At 46.1% G+C, this 22,998-nt stretch overlaps 1 long non-coding RNA gene across 1 annotated transcript; it reads right to left on the bottom strand.

The window, feature by feature from the left end:
* Nucleotides 1–7,297: 7,297 nt before the first annotated feature.
* On the bottom strand, nucleotides 7,298–22,693 carry LOC149870299 (uncharacterized). The gene is made up of 3 exons (XR_016440433.1): nucleotides 22,576–22,693; nucleotides 13,411–13,494; nucleotides 7,298–11,485 (listed from the first exon to the last, which is right to left on the bottom strand). It is a non-coding gene; the product is annotated as an uncharacterized LOC149870299 (long non-coding RNA).
* Between the last annotated feature and the right edge of the window lie 305 nt (nucleotides 22,694–22,998).

Genomic DNA, 22,998 nt, shown 5'->3' with positions numbered 1-22,998 from the left:
GCCTGCATCACACCGTGCTGCACCGCCGCTGTGCCTGCAGCTGTGCCACGACCCAGCTGGCTGCTGCCACCAGCACCACAGGTTGTGTGTGTGGGGTGAGAGGGGTCCAGTGTGTGGCAGTGCCAACTCAAGCCCCTCCACAAACCCAAACACGAAGTGCATATCCCCCAACACCCCACACACCTGGTGCTAGCAGCCAGCTGTGCTGTGCTGGTGACAGCACTGCTGGACCCAGCTCCTTCACTTGCATATAGGCAAGACCTCTCACCATGAACATGTAAAACCAACTACTACAGTAGTTTCACTGCCCAAAGGTAAGACCAGATTCAACATGGGGCCTGCATCACACCGTGCTGCACCGCCGCTGTAGGGAGAATGGGTCCAGTGGGATCCAACACAACCTGGCATGGCATGGCCCACTAGCGTGCCTTTGCAAAGACCTGGGGGACATGGCTCCAGGACACACAGTTCCTGTTCAAAGGCATGTGCTAACTGGGTGAGCTGGGTTGGGTTGTATCAGGCTGGCCAGGCCCATTCTTCATGATGGTCAGGTGGCAATGCATGGCCACGTGGCTGTGCCTACAACAGACCATGATGTATCACTGCCTGACCCTCATGGAGAACGTGACCTGGCCCGGCCTGCCCAGCTAATGTGTGCCTTTGGACAGGAGCTGCATATCCTGGAGCCATGCCTCCTGGTCCTGTGCAAAGGTGGCACTGCAGGGTACAGCTGGCACTGCAGGGGGAAGGTAAGCGAGTGTGTAGCGGCTTTCCCACAAACCCAACACCCCCCCCCACACACCTACCTGTACTACATTTTTTCAATTTCTTTATTAGGGACATTCTTCAGGTACAAAATAGTTGTATCTCAAGAGTCCCTAATATTTTCCTGAGACACAGTTGAAATCTTTGAGAAATCCTGGATTATAAAAATGCATATTATAGCATTATTTTTCTCCCATCTATGACAGACAGATGTAAGAACACTTTTCATTGTAGCCATTATTTAATATATAATCTGCACACATCACTCTTTGAAAAACAAATTCCATTTGCTTAACTGTTTCAGAAAGTCCCCATGCTAAACACAATGTAACTTAATATAAAATTTCTGTTTAAAAGGGTAGAAAATCTTGAGTGATATATTGTGTTTGGGAGGATGTACATACTGTAAATTGTAATAGTCATCATTAAGATATGAGAATTGTAGGTAAAATAGTATATAGCCAGAATCCTGTGGGAATCAAAGAGCAGAATTTGGAACAAAACCAAGTAAGCTGAGAAACCCACAATTTAAGAAATCAGTTGGACATCCTTTTAAAACACTGTCACCATGCAAATGCCTACTTAAGGACAGGGAACAAATTTTGCTCTGTTTCATCCATGTATCATGCTGAAGTCATCTCCATTTTTAAATGCACCTGTGGCAGTGCATTTGTAGTGCCTGCCCCTTTAAAGGCTGAGTCAGAAAGTCAGCAGGTGCCTGACTGTGGCAGCCATTTTAAAACACAGGCCAGCTATATAAACACAGCAGTTTGTGGCTGGTAGCCAGGTAGAAGTATTGCTTGGCTGAACTGTTGTATGAAACATTTGGCAGGGGCTCTTGGTCCTGGGCATGACCTAAAACTGCATCTTGCTGGGATAAGGAGACCTGGTGGGACTGCCGGTGGTGTGGCAACCCCACTCAACCACCAAGACTGCTCACCTCCCTGGTGAAAGGTGGTCCAGGGCACCTTAATAACCCATAGTCCCACAACACTGTGGGTATAAGGGGGCCAGGCATGCCTGTGGCCACCTGAGCCCCCATAGGGGAATGAGAGGACCCAGGGAGGGGATAGATGTGTAGCCCCAGAGAGGGGATGGTAGTGAGGGTCCTGATGAGGGTTGAGGAGGGCTGAGGGACAGCCTGCAGCACAGCCCAAGTGGGTGTGCTGAGTAGTTCTCTAGGACAGCCTGAAGGGCAGCACATAGACCATCCCCCTGAGAAACAAACTGTTGGATATGAGAAGCCTGGTGAGGGACTAGGGCAGAGTTAACCCTCTGTGTAGTGAATCAGCTGGTTGCTAACCAGGTAAGGGTTGTGGGAGAGGCTCAACATACAGCACGTTGCCTTCCAAAGCATGATCCAGATAAAGTTCCAAACCCAATGGGAACCACTCCAAGAGGGAGCAGGGGAGAACAATCTCTTGATGAGAGAGAGAGACCCTGTGAGGGGGTGGAGTGTGAGAGGCCCTAGGAAGAGGAAGGCAGTCTCAAAGTGAGCATGAAAGAGGCCTGACAAAGGACTACGTTGGCCTGGCTTTAGGCTGGAAGCATAGTGTCATCCTGGGTGCCATCTGTGAGGCATAGGCCACTGTGTAGGGAAGGTTTGGAGTAGTGGATAATGCCCCCTGGCATTGGGGCATGTAATAGGTAGTCTTCCCATGGCACGCAGACAGCACACTGAGCCACGCTGGGTCCTGCTGCCACTGGAGCTGCTCACGCTGCCGGACCAGGCTGGTTCCAAGGTGGTAGGACCCAACTTGGCTTGGCACAATGTCCCTGTACACCGCACCAAGTCCTGCCACCATGGAACTAGCCCAGCCTCATGGTGTGAGTGGCCCCAGTACCAGCAGGACCCAGGTCAGCAGTCTCCACAAGTGGTGCTGGCCCCCAGTAAGTGGCACAGGCAGTGCTGACTCTGAGTCACTCAGGGCTGCTCTGTGCTGTGGGGGGAGGGAAGGGGAGGGGGTGGCAGCAGTGGGCTCTGAGCACCCCACTCCTGCTGCTGCAGGGGGTAAGTTGTGGACCCTGTGGCGGGGGGGCTGTGGCCCTGCAGAGTAGCTAGGACGCTGTGGGGGGGGAGCTGTGGCCCTCCAAGGACCTTGTTGGGGGGGACTGTGGCCCTGTAGAGTGGCTGGGACCCTGTAGGCCCCCCTACAGGGGGGCTGGGGCCCTGCTGGGGGGGGCAGTCCATGTGTTGTGGGCGTGGATCAAGGGCAGCCTGCCCCCCACAAGGTCCTCCTGCAATCACCCCCCTCCTGCAAACCCCACATCCCCCTGTAACTGTTTTATTTTTATTTTTTTCTTCTGTATAACTACCGCGCAGCACTCTCACATTTATGTAACCTTGAAGTCTTAACTAGTAAGCTAAATGAGCGCTTTGTATTTTTCTCTGTTGGCATTAAGCTACACATGCACATTTTGTAGATTTTATTTCTTATCTAGAAGTGTTATTTTTGCAGAAATGAAACTTATGTAAAAAGTCTGCCTAGCAATTACTATGTAAAAGAAACTATCCTATCCCTGTATGCTCAGCTCATATCATAGTTAGTGTCACAGAGGCAGTCCAACCAACATCTATAGAGGCAAAGAAACAGAAAACTCTATAGGCCTGATCACCCTATAGACCGGTTCTCAGCCTCTCCGTCTAGGCGTACCCCAGCGAAGACAAAGGCCTCGAAAATCCGACAACTAACAACAATTCACCGTGTTACAGTTTTGAACTGTATATCCCACTCATGAGCTGTTGACCAGTTCTGGGACTACGGAGGTTCCAGAGCCAGCCCTTGCGTTCCAACAGTGGAGCTAGTCCAAAGCTAGGTGCGGCTGCCAGCTCCTTAAGTCCCAGAACTGGTCAACGGCTCATTGAGACGGAATGTTAGTAATAAAAGTTATTACAGAGTAGATATAAAGTAAAATAAAAAGATTTTATTCAGTCACCTGGCCTCACCCTCTTACGAGTAAGAGGGGAGGCCGGTTGGAACGAAACTGCAGTAAATACAAGTATAGCGAGCGTAGGTATGCTGTCTAAGCTACAATGAGAGGCAGTCGAGAAGTGGAATCTCCGATGTTTCTTCAGTTACAGTATGCAGGATACTAAAGGGGTCTGTTGGTTCACGGGGTTCCAGAGCTAGCAGCTGCTGGCTCCGTAGTCCCAGAACTGGTCAACAGCTCATGAATGGGATATTCTATAGGGTGTCCGTTGGTTCACGAGGTTCCAGAGCCAGCCTTTGCGTTCCAACAGTGGAGCTAGTCGAAAGCTAGGTGCGGCTGCCGGCTCCTTATCCCAGAACTGGTCAACGGCTCATGAATGGGAAATACTATGCAATACTGTAACACGGTGAATCGTTGTCAGTTGTCGGATTTCTGAGGCCTTTGTCTTCGCTGGGATACGCCCAGATGGGGAGGCTGAGAACCGGTCTGTGGGGTGATCGGGCCCACAGAGTTTTCCAGTTGTCGTCTCTGCTGCTTCCTGCTTTTTTGCCTCTTTTATAGATGTTTGTTGGACTGCCTCTATGACACTAACTATAATATATAGAGATAGGATAATTTTCTTTTACATAATAATTACTAGGCAGATTTTCTACATAAGTTTCATTTCTGCAGAAATGACACTTCTAGATAAGAAATGAAATTTACAGAATGCGCATGTGTAGCTTAATGCCAGCAGAGAAAAGTACAAAGCGTTCATTTTGATTAACAGTCAAGACTTCAAGGTTACATAAATGTGAGCGTGCCGCGCGGCAGTTATACAGAAAAGGGAAAATAATATAAAATATATGCTAAATAATATAAAATAGTTACATGGAAGAACATGGATTTTGGGATATTTTTAAAAAATGGATTTGGGATGCTGCTGCAGCAGTCCAGCTGGCACAAGGGGTAGTGTCCCCAGATACCAATTAACCAGATCCAGAAGCTCCTGAGAGCGAGTAGCCCTGAGCTGCTTGCTAGGGCAGGTCTTTATATTGCTGGGGCCAGCACAGGTGGCTACATATCCGGGAGGAGCCAGGTAGAGTTATTTTGCCCCAAGTGGCACAACTTGCCCCACACCAAAGTGCATGTCTCGGCACGTGTGCTGAGGCAAAAAGTCCCAGCTCAAATTTGCACTGCTTCTGAGCTGCTGCAAGTACACATGCCTTCATGTATGGACACACCCGTAGAGGTTATTCTTTGCTATGACCTGAAGCAAATAGAAATGTGTGTGATACCCTGACTGCTTACTAATCAAGTGTGAAGAAATAGTAACTTCTGCTCATCAGAGAAAAAAAACCAAGCAATTTTTGTTCAATGTAATGGGTGAGAAACTAATATGTACTGAGATATGAATACCATTCTTCAATAATGGTACAAATTGTGTAAGTGATCCAGACAGCTCAGTACAGTTACAATATTACTAGGGTAAGCTATTAGAACTGCCTGTATGATTAATGAACCAAGGTAAAAGAACACTCTGAAGAGCAAAGAACAACAAACTAAAGATCCACATGCAAAACATCCCAAAGTACGCTTCAAAAACAGAAGAACAAGAACAAGCTGTTATGTTTTCCCCATGACAACACAGGGAAAGCTCCTACAGTTGCTGCTTCTCCCTGCAGTGGCATGAGAAAGCAACTGCTACCTAATCCCTTCACTGCCAAATGCTACCAAAGCCTGACATTTGTGGGCCATAGGTCATCCACTCCTGTGCTAAGGTAATTATGTTGGTAAGTAGGGCTCTGTGATCAAGGCTCAATTTGAGAGTGAGAGAGTCATGGAATTCTATCTGATGCAGGTAGCAATGAGAAGCCTGAGACCTGGGAGAAGCTGTATTCTATAAAACAAGGCAGTTCACTTGGTAACTGTGACACTTCATATTCATGTAATACATATTTTTGAGTCACATAAGTAACCCTATGCAATTGAGAGAAACTTTGTTCCTGTTAACAGGACTTATTCTCCTACTTCATAAACAATAATATTATTTGAAAACGATCTAATATAGCAATGCCCACTATGTAACTGTAGCCAAGGTTGTTTAAGGAAGGTTATCAAGGGCTATAATTAAGAATCTATCTTTTAGACTTTATATTAAATATATAGAACTAGATGATCCTCTACAGTTATGCATACAAACCTAAAACTGCGTGTGAAGCAACCTCTGTATCAGTCTGCTATGATCAAGACTGTTTGCATTTTTGCTCTTCCCAGAATTTAGGATTATATGACACTAATTGCAACAGGGTTCCAAAACTGACAGTAGCTTTTTAATACTGCCACAATACAAACATTAACCAAACTAAGAATAATTGGGGAATAATGAAAAGAGTTACTTTATTGCATGATTTCAGTGCATTGAGTCCCTTTAGGCACAGTTTCTTTTAATACACACAGATTATATTGCATAGGGTAGAAGAATCTAAAGTTGTTTACTTATAGTCACAGAATTAGAGAATGAACCAGAAGCTCAACTTGAGAAATGTCATTTGTCAGACTAATTGTTTTGAGATAAGAAATCAAAACAATTCAGGCTCCAAAAGTCCAACCCAAGTGTTGGACTTTACAAATAAAGCAGACTGGAGAAATGAAATGGCTTAGAGAAGCAGCTAATTTTCTTCCCTATGCTCATGCTCCAGATATAGGCTCTCAGGGTCTGACTACATATTTTCAGCTGTAACATAAATATTAATATCCATATCTTGTTATCACAATTCAAATGACTGCAGCAGTATCAAGGTTCTGGGGTGGGAGGGGTTTTGGTTGTACTGATGGCCTTCTCAGCTTTAGTATGGCAGCTTAAAGCTAGCAAAATGTTTTAAAAATAACTGAAAGTCTCAAGGGGGATATCTCAAATCCATGTTGTCTTCTTGAAGGTAGCTGCGTTTTTCTAAATATTACAAAAACATCAACCGAATAAAACTTGAGCAAGCCATTGTAATCTGAGTCAACTTTAAATACCTTTCTTACGCAATAGATCCCAATGGCTGCAAAATGACTACTGCAATCAACCAGACAGAAATAACTAGATGAAGTTTCATTGTGTGTGTTTTAGAAAACTGTGACTAATGCGTATTTATATGCTACATTTAAAACTGAGTGAGCCATTAAAGGTCACTATCCCAGAAGGAAGCAAAGCAACTTTTAAATTAGGACGTAAAATCTAAAAAGGAAAGCAGTATGAAATAAAGATTGACCCCTATGTTCAATTCAATGCCAAGTCCTTTCTACATATTATTCTGTGTGTTCTGGTAGGAAAACTGTATATTCTTCAGGTCTACCTTGCTGTCATCTCTTTGCATAACATTCTTAACAAAGCTCCTGTAGAGGTTAATATTATATTATGGATATAAATATGCTCATATAAGGAAGCTGATGATAAATTTCCTTGATTATGTTATCTTTTCTTGTTGTAGCATTCCAAATTACATAATGCATTATCTCACAGAATTTACATAATTCACTGAGAACTTTCAGTAAAACATGTTTCTGTTGATGAAACTATATTCTGTCTCCAGTAACCAAGTTTTTTTTATTGTCATAGATTGACACTTATTACAAAGTAATTATAGTAGGAAAGTGTGTGCTTCTGCATTATGCTGTTCCAAAAATATTAGAATTTACTGATAGATACATGTTAACATTTGCCATTTACACAAAGCTGTTGCAAATGCCTGCTCCACAGACTTAAGACTGCAGAAGTATGATCATTTAGGAAGGCTAGAAAGAATTACTTCTGAGACTAGAAGTAAACAGACACAACTTGAGCAATTTGATTTCAAATATCATTGTTCAACACTCTCAAAGTATTCTAAAGAACTCAGCAAGGGTAGAAAACACTGTCACTGCTATACAGATTCATTGTTGGCATAGCCAATGAGCAAGCACCGTGCAGGACCAGAGGAAAGCTCTGCTAAAATGTAGGTTTAAGTTATGAGAGTCTAGAATAGAGATGGGCAGTTATTTTGGCTGGGGGCCACCTGTTTTGGTAAGCTGTTGAGGGCTGTACGCAAAAAATGGATGGTGAAGATACGATGATAATTATAGATTTTAAAAAACTTGTATGCTAAAAATCAAATCTCTATCATAAAATATTTTAATTTTATTTCAAAAAATATTTTGTCGTGATTTATGTTTTTTGAGTAGTGCATAGAGGTAACCGCATAAGAAATAAAAAATAAAGCCTTACTCTTGTATATTTAAAATTAAGTTAAAGAAAAACAAAGAAATTCACTCAATGGGAAGAATGAAGTCTCTGATGTGAGTTAATCAGAGAACTGAAACCAAGCATCATCTCCATTGCTGCAATGCAGAGCACTGCTGCAAGGTGGCCATTGTTCATCAAAGATTTCTATTTTGATTTATTGACTCTCAGCATAAAAAATGTCTGGGTTGTATGTGTGGTATATGGATGGTGTGGGGTGTGTAGAGGGATTGTGTGGGAGTGCATGTGGTAGATGTGTGGAAGGGTAGGTATGCATGGGTAGGGAGGTGGGGAGTGGGCTGTGTGCATGTGTAACTTCCCTGAAGAAAACCTTCCCGCCTCCGCCGGCTTCTTTCTCGAGGGGAGCCCCAGGCAGGGAGACAAACACTCTTCCTCCTGCAAGGTAAGGTGCAGGGGGCAAGCAATAGCTATGGCTCCATGGCACAAGTGTGAGAGTGCCCCAGGCTCCTGCTGCTTTGCCCACTTGCTACCTTTTAACCCCCACCTTTTAATGGCAGCCATGGTGGCTGAGCCAGCCCCCAGCACTGCTGGGACTTATAATTCTCCTTATGCCCCACTCAGCCACAGCCACCCTGGCCTGTAATAAAAAGTGGTGAGCAGGCAAAACAGCAGAAGGCTGGAGTGCTTAGCACCGCTGCTGCCCAGCATCCCCCACAGTACCATCAGAGGCTGGAGCCAGAGTTTCCCCCTGCCTGTAGGCTGGATAAAATCAATTGGTGGGCCAGAGCCATATTTTGCCCACCCTTGGTCAAGAAGAATAGATCAGGAGCACCTATGCTCAAGAATGTACAGCGTAAGCAGATAAGCCCTGCCACCATGAATGTGAACCTTTGTCACACTTGAGGCACTTCTGTTCTTTAGCTCTGGTTTCTTAATATAATAGCTTTTTAGACTGTCATGGGGGAGAAAGTTTGCTGTGTGAGTAACTATACTATACTAGTCTTTGCTGCATTATTTTGTGGAGAATTACCAATACATCCAATAATATGGCAATCTGGGTAGGCCTTCTTGGCATATATCATGAAGAAACTTAGAGGAACAGAAATTTAAGTTTATCTTTTGCTGCACAAATATTCATATAGTCCACTGGATCACATCAGCTGGCAATAGGGAATTCATCTATACTGTGTGAACGAGTCGATCGTTCGTCTTTCTTGTCTGGTTCAAATGTCCAAGTTTTTTTTTTTAAAACCAGTCTCCCTCTCTGTCCGCACGCGCTGAGCTCTCCTGCCACGACTTTGATGTTTCAACAGTTCAGGTGGAATTTTGTCCGGCGCGTACCACAGTCCATAAGTGAGACCGGGGGGTCCGTGAGCTATTGAAGGCTCCTCCACCCCTACACCCTCACCCGTGCCTCCGAGTGGAAATGTCCCTACAGCTCTTTCAACCAATCTCAGTCCAAACCTCACCAGAAGTCAGAATAATGTTCCGGACGCTTCTGACGTCCGTAGGGGAAGTCCCGCCCGTCTCCTGCGCCGGGTCTGCTCCTATCACTGGAGTCTTCTGTGGTGAAGGGTCCTGCGCCAGCAGTCCCTGTGCCTCCGTAGACACTAAGGCTCTCCTCTGCCCATCTCCCACCGGAGTCCGCTGCTCCAGTGCGCCACAGTCACCCGACTCACCGCTGGATCCCAGCCTCCTCGTCGTGCGTCCCGGTGGCATCCTACTGCTGCTCCAAAACGTACGAACTCCACGTCGGGTGGCGTGCATCCGCCCCTCCGCTTCCTTGCAGTCAAGCAGTGTTCGCCCCAGCACTTCCAGTCCCACAGCTCCCATGCCCGGGTCTGATTCCGGTCCGTCTTTTAAGCGGGCTGTGCCGTCCGGGCACCTGTAACGGGTAAACGTTCACCCCGCCCCCTGGGTCTGTGGCAAAGGGGCTTCCCGGAGCCTCTTAGTCCGGGAACCCCCCGGACACACTGCTTATGGTAGCTAATGAAAAGTGTGATAAAACTGCCAGCTGAGCTAGGTCAGACTGGCATCTTCTGAGACAAGCCAGTAGAAGTATAATTTAATCTCACAAGCACCTAGAAGTATAATTTAAATCTCACAAGCACCTGAGGATGGCTTTAAAAAAGAGGAATCAATTCCTCTGAAGTCCCCAGAAATCTGTAGGAAGAAACTCTAAAGCTCTTTGCAATGAACAGCAATGAGCACCAAGCTTAGCATGCTATATTAAATTGAAACATGCTAGGATGAGATTGCAAGTCTAAAGCGGTCTTAAAGAGGGACTTGTAATCCAAAAGAAGAAGAGATTGAGGTTAGATAGGGAAAACCTGAACTGTCTTGAATAAGAAGATCTAATATCCAAAGTAACTTCCACACCCATGGATGCTCACATATGTATCTTACACCTTGGACAGACATACATTTGAAGCACTCCAAATTCTGCCATGAACAAATATGCATGAATACATCCCCTTTCCTCCTAGTCACACTACTTTATCAGGACACTTGTGCTTTCCAGTCAAGGGGTGCAACAGAGCATTGCTTGGTCTGGAAGCTCTGTTCTCATCTCCCTAAGAGGGTAGGGAGAGCGGGGCAGACAGTCAAGGAACACTCTTGTGCACTTGGCCTCCAGTCTGCACATTATGGAGTGCAACAGGGGATTGCTCTGACCTCTAACACCCCAGGGCTCTGCTACTGCAGGGCTGGGGGTAGGTGAGGCAGACAGCCAATGAATTGAGTGCTGCCCTGTGCACTTGACCATACCTGAGAATGAAAGCAGGTTTCTCAGCATGTCTCTGCTTCCAGTCTCCCAGTTCCACGGACAATTAGAAAGTTTCCTTGTTTCAGCAGGGTGTCACAGGGCATCTGGTCTCCTGGCTCTTGTGGGCGGGGGGAACAGAACTATGCAGCTAACTGTGACAATCTCCATAACCCAAGCAGTGTTCAAGGAATCATTCTCTTCAGCTCTGTGGTACTCACTGGCTGTTTGCAAAGTATCCTACAGGTCAGAGCACTGTGGGATGCTGGAGGTCAGAACAAGCCCCCTTGCACGCCATACAGCATACAGACATAACCAGAAGCACTTTAAAATGAAGTGCTTTCATCAGTTGCTGTTTCATCATGTTATTTTTGGAGCGCTTTGGCCATTTTCACAACCAAAGTACATCAAATATTACATCTGTCCAGGACCTTGAGTTCATTTGTTTTAATACTTTTCTTCCACTGAGTCCTCTATTTTTGAAGTCTTGGTAATAAAATCACTTGGATTTACAGGTAGTTTACATTGATAGGTTAGAAAGAAAATCCTGTCTAAATCATCTCAACATATTTCTGTAACATATGTAATACACAGAATATATAATGGTGAGATATATAAATGAACAGCATATATTTAGCGCAGTTTTCATAATTCATTCAAGGTGTCACACGTGAGTAATGTCACTGGCCCAACCTCTTCCTGATAAAATCTCTCTATCACACCATCATTTGTGTGCATTTATACAGTCAGACACATTTGACAGACACTCTCCATCATATACATTTCTCCACCTTGTTCCTGTTGCAGGCGTTGCATCTAACCTGGGAAATAAACATAGGTATTTTTTGCATCTTGTGTAATGATCTCAGCCTGCAGTTAACAGACCCAAAGATTCATTCTCCTTATCATAGAAATCTGTTGTAAGAGAAGAAAGTCTTAAAACACGGCAGACTTAAAAGCCAAGTGACTCTTATTCAGTCATGATCTAAAAGTACTTCATGTTCAAAGAATGAACTCCTGTCCCATTTTATTTATCACATTGTTGAAAAAGCTTATAGCCCCCACATTCAATCATCCCATCTGCTGTCTTGCAAAAGAATGACTAAAAGGTGCAAATTGCACTGCGCATGGAGAAAAGGAGTTACTTGAACGAAAAGGCCTTGGCTATGACATAGCCACAGTTTATAGAACAGAGCCTGCAGCAATTCAATGTTAGTAATACAGTCAGGAACCAAATCAGTAAAAAGTAGGAAGATGCCAAGAGAGAAAGGTGAGCCAGAATAGAGATCAAACCTATATATATTCCTTTCCCTTGTGCTAATTTACAAGCAGCACATTAAAAGATATAAACGAAAGTTGATCCAATGTGCTGAGACGTACTCTCTCCCTTCTGTTTTGGGCAGCTGGACACAGCGGGAACAATATTTTGGTACTTTTCTGTCTCCACATTTCTGCCTGTTGCCATACTACTTATGTCCTATATATATAGCATTTGTATCTTAATTTATCTCCAGGAAGTCAGTTATCTTGACAACTAGGCCACTTAATTGAATAAAGCCTTTCTCTTATCTGCAATATGTTTTGAGTAACCACTTTGCAAACAGTTCTAATTTGCTTTACACCAGAGCTGGCCAACTTCTCAGTATCCAGGGGCCACAATCAGGGGGAGGGGTTACACACTATGTGGGCTGCAATGATGTGAGCCAAGAGCCCTCCCTGGGTACCCACTCTACTACACGGTGACACAGGCAGTCCCATTCACCTCTCCACTATGCACACAAGTAGTCCTCCACACCACTCTACTTCATATGTGGGCACTCTCTATGTGGGGAGACATATAATCTCCACCAATCATCTGCTGCAGGCTCCCCTCCAGCATGATGTGGTGGGCTGCTTCATGGTGTGCAGGCAACCCCCACTTAATGCTGTTCTGCTTAACGCTATTTCGCTCTAAAGCTCATTTTAAATTGATACTTGATTTCACTTAGCGCTCAGTGAGTTTGATTATAACACAGTCGCCATTTTGGGTCATTAAAAACACTTGTGGCCACCGTCTTGGATCGTCAGATACTTTTAGTTTCACTTAACGCTCATTTTGCTTCATGCTTGTTTTTTCAGGAACCAATTAAGAGTGCTAAGCAGGGGTTGCCTGTACTGCCCTCTGGGGCAGGTGCAGGAAGCAGAAGCCAGAGGAAAACCACAGAGACCCTTGCTGCTGCTGTGGCCAAAGCAATTGGAGAAGCAGTGGGTGAGAAGGTGGCTTGGTATTGGCCTGTACTGTGCAGCTTCAGGTCATGAACACAGGAAGCTCATCAGCTGATGAACTCTCTGAATGTCAACAAGTTTAAAGCCACATAATATAGCCCTGCATTGGACAACACTGTGACATGGCAGTAAGCTTGCCCTGCCATGAAACCCCAAAGGAACAAAGGAGAAAAAGCAACTTACTGGAGCAAGCCCAGATGGGGAGAAGAGGCGTGGCAAACACAGGTAGGGAAGGAATTGCACAGAAGACCAGAAGCCAATTAGTCTGATCAGCTGCGAGGGCTGGGAAGACAGTGAATGGGATGCTGCCGCAGCAAACACAGCCGATTGCCAGGGGGAATTAAAAGGATGCCAACCAGGCAGTCAACATTGGTCAGGAAAGAAAGATTGCACAAAGAGGACCCCGGAGGAACGTGGGGCAGCTGTGGCAGTGATAGACCAACCCAGGGGACTCAGGGAAGAGTCCCAAAGACTGACTTACCTGCAGAGATAGGGAGATAAGGCAGCTGCAGCATCCCAGCCAGTGAGTCTGATCCTAGCGGGTGTGGGCAGCCGTTCCAGGGACCTGGAAATAGAAGACACAGAGATATACATTTATGTGAGTTTTGGACATTGTCCTCAGATTACCCAACCCTGAAGAATAAGGGCTGGGATGAACTGTGGGAAAGTTGGGTTTGGGGCACCCATGCAGGGAAGAATGGAGCAACTGACCAGGAGCAAGGACTAAGGCATCTAGAACCTGGTCAAGACAACCCAGGGGCTGAAGCTCCCATAGCAGAGAACTGATGCAGGTAAACTCATAACATCTGGTGTGGTGAGGGCAGGGTATGGGGATGGTGGAGTCCTGCATAGAGAAGCTAACCTTCTAAGTCACAAAGCTAACATCAACCTTGTCTCATAGGACTGTATTCTTCTTTAGTTCCTTCCTTTTTACATCAGTTGTGGTGGATGAGTTCAAGGAGTCTATCCAGTTCAACGTGAGAGATGACAGCTTGCTTTGGGAGGACGTGGCTAATCTACACACACCCAGTGCTGTAGCAAGGGAGGGTGCGGGTGAATGGGGCAAATGCCCCAGGTGCCAAAGCGAAGAGGCACCAACAGGTGCTGCCCAGCTGGGGCAGGGTGCAGAACAGAGCCACAAGAGGCTCGTTTGGAGGGGTGCAGGGATGGGGGGAAGGGCAGTTCCCTCCACTGCGTGCACTCATGGACAAACATGGGGGTGGCGGGGTTCCCCCTGGATCTGTGCATGGGGCAAGGGCAGCCTGCCGCTGCAGGCTTTGCCGTGGCACCAAACTTCACTGCTACAGAACTGATCATACCACGTTGCTTTCAGCTGTGGGGAACCAATCAACTGATTAGTTCCCAACATACCAGCACCTAAAGCTGCTATGCAGCCCAGTGCCAAACATGTCACTCATTCAAAATGTGGAACAACTTCATTGTTCCTTTGCCATTTTATCACAGCATAAACTGGTTGAATGCGTGTCATTGTTAAAATTTATCATGCAATTTACACATTACTTGCCTGATAAATGTAATGTCTGCCAGCATCCTTAATGAGTTACAAAACTAAGTTTTATTTTCATAATGAAGGTAAACCACTGGTGCTCAACCTTTCTGTGCCACAGGTCAGATGGGGCCCCATGCACCAAGAGCAGGGCCCTGCACTGCCCCCCTCATCCCCGCTGCCTCCAGTCAGTGGCTGTGTGCCCAGATCAGGCCCCAGCCACCTCCATGCACCAGTGTAGCATGCTATGTGGCCTGCAGGTCTCTCCAGGGGTCAAGAAATTCAGCAGCAGGTGAGAGGCAATTACTCCCGCCGCTCCCCATCCTCTGATTTTTTTTATTTATTTTTTTTAAACTGTGGGAACCCCTGCAGGCCAGATGGCATGGCTTCACAAGCTGCATCCGACCTTCAGGCTGTGAACTGAGCATCCTTGAGATAGACTATGTTGCCAGCCTTGGGCATTTTCAAGGGGCCTAGGCCAAGCTGCAGAAGTATAGCTAAACAGAAGGCCTCAAAGTCCGTTTCTGAGTGATCGTAGCATGAACCTTTGCAGATGTGACAACTAACTTATTCAGCAAAGTAAAGGAAGCCATCAACATATTTAACTAAACCAGTAATGAGACAGTTAACCAAACCACAAGGCCTGAAAGAAGACATTATAAGGGAAGACCATACATTAAATAATTCAAATAAATTTTAAATTATTAGTAATAGTGATTGATGTAACCAAAAGTACTAGATGCTATTTTGCTATAATAGATATATTTTTATTAAGATGCTTAGATAATTTGTACAAACAAAAAAGCCTTGTCATAGAAGACCATAAACTAAGGTAAAAAGAAACAGGACAGTGCTGAACAGCATTCCACAATGGGGAAGGACAGGAGATAAGAAACCCTCCCTTCTACTTTCCCAGGGATATAAATCCCAACTAGCTGACACTTTCCAAATCCACAAGAAATCTGGTTTGGTCCAGATCCAAAAGTTTCAGTGAAACAAGGACATTTAAGTAAAACCAATCAAAGATAATTTATCGGAATATTAGAACCAGCCATCTATAAATATTGGGTATAAGCTGGACAGAAATTTGGAGAACTCAGCAATTCAAGAAGACTAACTGCCAATCTGACTGCCACCTTCCTGCCATCGCATCCACATGAGCAGAGACATTTGTTTCCCTGGGGACAAAAAGCAGCAGGACACTTTGTGCCACTGCTACTTGTCCCTGGGGAACGCCTGTCCTACGTGTGCTACCCTGGGTGGGGTGGCGGAGGCTGGGACCAGCACTGTGCTGGCCCCAGCAGCCTCACCTGAGGGTGCTGGGGGCCTCTTAGGGCTGCAGCAGTGGTGACACTGTCACTTGGAGGCTGTCTGGCAGCTGGAGTTATGGCTCTCGCTGGCCAGCCTCCAGTGTTGAGTAGTGCACACTGCCCCTGCTTGCAACACCCCACATTTTTGGGGGGGGTTTTGACCCCAGGAGCCCAGCAGCACAGAGAACACCTAAATGTGTAGAGTATCGCCACGCTCATCTTGACACAGCCCATGAATCTCCCCAGCCAATATAGGCAATATAACACTGCTGCCACCTGCCCTGAGTTCAGCCTGGCCCAGCCCTCTGCTGGGAATTGCTCAGCACCACCCTGGCCCCAGCCCACAGCAGCAACCCATCCTTACTTGCCCCATGTAGATCCAAGGGGCACACGCCCCTCCCCCGTGCTCTCCCAAGGTTCGCATACCAGCAGGAGCCACCCCCTCCTAGATAAGCCACTCACAGCTCCATCCCAAAATGTGCCCCAGCTGTTCAGTGCCTGCCCCTGCCCCAACCCCACAGCCTCCTTCACTGCAGGGTCTTTGATCTGCCCCCCTACCCCATGCCCCTTCTCTTGCCCCTTCTCCTGCAACAGACTTACCAGCCAAACACTGCTCTCCATGCTGCCCAGCTGCATATCAGAAATTGTATCAGTATTGGCCAATATGGGTCGTTAAGAATCAGCCATTGGTATCAGCCCAAAAAATCTCTGTTGGTGCACCCCTAATAAAAACTATCCATTTAAGTGTGATTGAATGAGCTTTCATATAACTTTTTCCTTTTAATGTTTTGGCTGTACTAAAATAAAGAAGGATGACTACTAGAGACAAATGAAAACACCCCTTATATTCATATACTTGAAAAATATACTTGACAAAAATGCCAGAAAGTGAATGTAAGCCAGAATTAAATACATCCAACTTCACAGCAAAATATACATTTGAATGACCAAAGTATAATAGGGACCTCCTACTACAGCTTGGTTTTTATCCTGTCCTTCTTTGAAGGAAACATAAATTGTGCTTTTCTTATCTAGCACATATTATCTATTACAAAACATGTTTTCTGTTCTCCAGTGTATGCTATTGCTAGCTAGCTGCTTTCAGCTGGTAGAAAACATGTTGATGAATGGAAAGAAGTGCTGACTCTGCTTTTGTTGCATACTGGTTCTCAACAGGCAAATTTCTGTTAAAGGAACACCACCTACAATGAACAAAACATTATTCGGTCCTTCTGTTAGATGCTACTATGTTTTTACTCCAGTAATCAATAACAGTTCTTCACTGGGAAAAAGAATCAATGCAACTCTGACTGTTCATGGCTTCAGATCTCTCTAGACCTAGCAGCTTAAACTGCAGGGGTACCATGCCTTGAATTACTGCAAATTAAATGAGTAGTACCAGCAGTAGGTTCTTTCTGTGAATAGGTATTTGTAAGCCAGTGTGATTACACGTAGCTTCTACTGTGCAACTCTGTTACCTAGAAGGCCAAATTTAATCAGTCTAAGGATCCTCTTTCTAAAATATAGAAAAGTATAACTCACCATGCCCAGACCCAGTCTCAATCCTATTTCTGGCTTGAAAAACTAGAAATTAATAAAAAAACAAAACGCTTCCTGAAAAAAGTCCCCAGCTGCTGCTCCCATGGAATGGCTTTCCTGCCCTGGTTGCTGAAGGAGGAGGCTGGGAGCAGGGGATGCAGCCATCCCTGCAGCACCCGTTGCTGCTCCTGCACAGCCCTTCTAAGCATCTTGAATCTGCCTATGGTTTTCAAGTTCCTAAATATAATGAAGAATTTATCTCTGATTCCAGTAATTAATGAGACAGCAATCAATATAACTGTGTAGGAACTGAAGTGGTTAAAAATGTAAAATAACCATGTGATATTAACACTGCTTAGAATATTGTCTGTACAATTTGATATTTATTTTGTCAAACATCTCAATACTTTCACAACACCTAAATACAAGCCAGCATTTGTAACATATAACATTTATATGTCATTTAGGGGGTTTCCTTCTAAAAAATATTTTCTGCAAAACTTAGTTTCACTAATTAATATATGTTTATTAAGCAAGAAAAAAACAGTAAAAGAAAACACTGCTGTATACAAAGTAGCTCTAGTACCTAGCTCTACAAACAAGCTCATTTTCTCTCTGTTAAAGTAAAACTAATTCATATGCTGTTGCAGGCCTGTAGGTTATGTTCCTCTTCAGAATCATTTTTACATATTCACAAGTCCTTTGCTGTATTTATATGTTCCTCAGGGGAGAAAAAAACTAACTGTCTGCATTGCTTCTTTTTAAAATAATAAGTTTTCATCGTATTTTATTAACATTCTCTTCTTGGATATATCTTGCTCCATCCCATTTGGTGAAGGAGCAAGCTATCAAGAGAGTGAAACAAGCATCCAGGAGGTTACCATCATACTGTTCGTCAAGTATACTATTGCTTTTTGATTAACACAGTAGTTGTGATGAAAATAGAGGCTTAGTAAATGTGAAGTCATTCCAGATTGCTAGTATGTGAGCATTATTTTTAAGGCCTGATAATTGTGCTCCAGCTGTCTGCCTTTTATCACTGCAAGTCTTGGACCTTGGACCACTGTAGCTTTGAATACCTGCTTGAAACGCTTCCAAATATGATGCTACATGGCCTGTAATTTATTTACAATGAGTGTTTCCATAATGAATCATTTGGAGGAAAAAATTATCGGTCAAATAACTTTTATAAGAACCGGATATTCTTTTGTCTCATAACCAGTGAAGCTGGAGACCTAACAGATATGTTATTTTTAATAAGGAATTGTCAAGGTTCATATAAACCACCATGAAGTCCCTGGAAGGAGTGCTCAAAAGCATAGTCTATCAAGCCTCTTTCAGAATGGGCCCTCTACGAAAAGCAATTGCGGGGGGAGGTTTCTTGGTACTGCTCATCTGAACTTTCAACAGGAAATGATCATTTTTGTTCCTATTGCTTGAGAAGTGATATCTAAACCAGGAAATAGATGTCTGTCCCCTTTCCCTTGTATGCAGTGATCACATCCTGCAGATAACACACTGCAAGATTATAAAATCATACTGTTCTGCTTTTTGTTTTTTATACAAGATATGGGAAAATAAGGGTATTATAAATGCAGCCTGGAATGTCACTTGCATCTTAATCCATCTTATTCCAAAACAATTTAATGGTCATAGAATTTCCTCTCCTCAACCATTCAACATGTTGCTGCCATGCATCTCAGAATACATCCAATGTGCTGAATTTACTGTAATGGTTTTTTCTCTTTTGCAGGCACTTGGAATATATGTAGAGTGAAGATCGCTTTGCTGTTTGTTCATGTAATCCCGGACTAAAGAAAAAAAAAATTCAGGGGATTTTTTTTAATGTCTAGGTTTCAAAGAGAATCCTATAGGAAGAGTATGTGCAACAGATAATGTAGACAGAGCAGCACAAAGGGGTAAAAAGAGCAACATAAAAAGCATTTCTAGTAGGCAGAGTGGAAACTAAGGAAGACTTTCTTTTTAATAATTTGGAGGAAGCAAGAAATAACATTCCCTGATTATTGCTACTCATCATTCCTGGCCTCCTTGATTTTTCTCCTCTTTGCTTGCTTGTTTGTTTGTAGTCAAGGAAATATGGAAACACTTCTGCTCCAGACTTCCCAGAAAAAAAGAAATGTTAACAAGAGATGTTATAAGTGTCATCAGACCTAAAAAGTGTGGAAGGTTCTCCTCCTACCTTTTTAATCAGTTTTTCAATGTATCCTCAGCGAACCTTTCTTGTCTCCCCACTGTAATGTGGGGTTCCACAGAACTCTGTCTTCTCTTCTCCTGCACCTTTTCTATGGGTAATTGCATCTGAAACAAACACCGTTTCTCTGCTGTGACTCACAAATCTGACACTACTCTAGACCTGTCTCCTGTCCAAATTAAAATGTCTTCCCATCTTTTTGGCTTCTTGTGGAAGTCTAGCATACAGCTCAAGCCATATATACATAAAACTAGCCAACTGCCCATCAAGAATGATAGGTGAGGGAGCAGGTGGGGATGGAGCCCCGTGTCATCCGTCGTCGTCGTCCCCCCATCCGAGCCCACTCCCCACTCCCCTCCTGCTGCTTGGGGCCCAAGCCCAAAGCAGGGATGGACCAGGGCCAAGGGTGGGGAGAAGCTGGGCTGCTGCAGGAGGTGTGGGGGAGCAGCGGGCCAGGGCCAACCCGGCAGCAGCAGGGAAACAGGAGAAGCGGGCTTGGGGCCAATGCGGGGAAGTGGGGATGGGGGAGAAGTGGGCCAGGGCCCAAGGGGAGGAGGAGACCCAGTCTTCCTCTTCCCCTGCTGCTACCATGTTGGCCCAGGCCCACTGCTCTGCCCCTCCCACCGCCATGGCAGGCTGGCTTCTCCACCCCCTCAAGCCCAATCCTCCCCCACATCAGACCCAGGCCCATGCCTGCTTCTCCCCTCCCCCCATCACCACCGCTTGGGCCCAGGCCTGCTTCTGACCCCCCACCATGGTGGGCCCAGTCCTCCCCCCGTATGCTGGACCCAGGCCCACTCCCCCCCGGTTCTGCTTGGGGTCTGGGACCACTGCCCCATTCCCCACCATGGCAGCACACGGAGGGCAGAAGCATGAGCCGGTCCACTGCTCCCTTCTCTGCCACCACAACTGGCTCAGGCCCACTACCCACCCACGTCGGGGCTGGGGCCACTCCCCGCTGCCACTTGGGGTCCAGCCCACTCCACCAGCTCTAAGAGGCAGAGTGTGTGGGGGGGGAGCAAAAACAGCTCCTTCCCCTGCGTGTCAGATCCACTCCTCCCCACACCCCCACTGCATCAGCCATGCAGGCAGCAATGGAAGCAGGGAGGGGCAGGCCAAGGCCAGTGCCAGTGGTCTTACCCTCCCATGGTGTCCCGACCCTGCTCCCTCTCCCCACACCACCGCCACTGCCATTACCTTCAAGGAACAAGGGGGGGGGGGCGGGCAAGGCCAGCTCCACTGGCACCACCTGCAGGGAGCAGGGCAGGTGAGCAAGGCCAGCAGTGCTGGCCTTGCCTCCCCCACTCTCTCCCCTGGGTCTCTACCATTATGGTGGCAGGCTGCCATCTGTCCGAATGCTTCTTCACACTCTGGTTGACTGTTTGTCAGCCAATCAGAGCGTGAATAAAATGTTACAGACAGACAGATAGACTAAGGCTTTATAATACAGTAAAGGCTCTTTTATCTGGCACCCATGGGAAATGGGGGGTGCCAGTTAGTATAACTCTCAGATAACTGGCATATTTGATTATCTCCAGCCCAGCAGGTTGGAGGTGTCCTTGTGTGTTCAGGCCACCACCCCTCCTGCTACGTCCGATGCACCAGGGCTTTCACTCCCTGGCGTCACCCACCCAGCCTGCTTTACCCGGGGCCATGGTCCATGAGGAAGAAGTGGGACTCAGTTTGTGGCAGCAAAACTGGAAGCGCCACGGTGGGACAGGTGCCGGTTAATAGAGCATTCTGGATGGTAAAGCGCCAGATAACACAGCTTTGACTGTATTAGAATAGAGCTCTTAATCTTTTTCTTCTCAAGTTCACCCCCCACAACCTTATAAACTGAGAATCATCTTCAACTTGGACCTTTTTCTACATCCTCACATTGAAGCAACATCTAAATCACGCATATCTTTTCTTCATGTGGACTTAATGTAGTTGCCTCTCCACCTATACATCTAAAACTCATGGGAGATGTTGAGATCCTGAACAATGTAGTGAATGCAACATTTGTTTCCTTCTGGCTCTATACCTTACACTGAACTTAGGAGTAAAGAGGATAGTTGTACAAAGGAACGGTTTGAAAGAAGAACCAGGTAGCCAATGTAGCTACATGCAGTTGCAAAGGTATGTACAGAAGTTGCTTTTTTCACCATTTAAAGTGCTTTATTACCATGATTTACCAGAAGTGCATGGCTTTACAGCACTTTAGAAATGGGTCCAGCACTTTAAATTAACCATTGTTAAATGAGGTATTAAAGTTGAAGCACTGTATTGTACAGCACTTCAGCATCCTACAGTGCTTTAAATAACTTCTGTAAGATGGTCAAATTTCTGACCAATTGAGAAGCTCCAGGAGGCTGCAGAGACCCCTGTGCCCCCAAACCTGGAAAATAGGGAGAGGCTCTTCCCTTCCACAAACACTGCATTTCTGTCATGTTTTAAGAGTCCTGTAACTTTATAGTGCTATAAAATGTGCTATAAATGGCAGTGCTGTAAAACATGCATACATCACTTCTGTGCACACCCTCTATAAGGTCTCTTAATAAAGAGAAAATTGATTTTTACAGGAATGAAGTCTTTTCCTGTGACACCCCCAGGCAGCAATACATGAAAGGTGAAGCCTGAACAGCAGGCATCTTGCACCACCTGTCCCTGCAGAAGGCTACTGTAAAGATCCTTCCCCAGCTTTGACTGTCATCCCATCCCTCTTGTCTATCACATAAAATGCCCCTTATTCTGGAGACCTTTCTATCCCCTAGTGAGCTTCTGCTGGGCCCATGAGTACAGCTTCCAGGAGCCACCTGGAAAGTACCCTCCCACACACACACCTGCAAAATGATTGCAAGACACACCCTCCTTGAAAGACTCCCCTCAAACTCCCTTTCCCCATGGTGTCTTCAGAGCACTGCACTGTGGCTACACTGCCAATGTGCTGCTGTTGCTGGCAGCTGCCTGGCCTGAGCACACTGCTGCCCCAGCCTTGTGAGTGTGCGAGAGAGATGGGGGCACTGGCGTGTGTGTGTGTGTGTGTGTGTGTGTGTCCGTGCCAAGGGAATGGGGCACTGCTGCCTTACACTGTACCTTCTCCCTTTGGGTAGGCACGGGGCACTGCTGCCCTGCCCCTCTGCGTGTGTGCGGAACCGTCCCGTCCCCCTTGGTTCACGCCGGGGACGCTGAACTCTCCAAAACAGGCGCTCCCTCCCACCCCGCAGCGCGTGCCGGGCCCCCGGGCCCTGTCTGGTGCTGTCCCATGCTCCGTTGAGACGGGCCGGAAGGCTCAGACACGGGACCGGGAGGAGGCGGACCGATTCCCACCCCAGCCCCAGGCTCCGCCTGACAAGCACTGAGGAGTAAAGCGGAGACATCCCGCGTATAACCCCACCCCTTCTGGAACGCAAAGCGCATGGGGCTGTTTTGTAACCGTCCCCCGGCCCCCCCCAGCGCCATGCAGCCGCCGCTCGCAGCCAATGGAGAGTACGCCGCGCCTCACGTGACGCAGCGTTT

The sequence above is a fragment of the Crocodylus siamensis genome, chromosome 2 (genome assembly GCF_052110815.1).
Source record: "Crocodylus siamensis isolate JL-2025a chromosome 2, ASM5211081v1, whole genome shotgun sequence".
NCBI lineage: Eukaryota > Metazoa > Chordata > Crocodylia > Crocodylidae > Crocodylus > Crocodylus siamensis.
The sequence above is the reverse complement of the archived record's forward strand: the minus strand, read 5'-3'. Positions and strand labels throughout refer to the sequence as shown.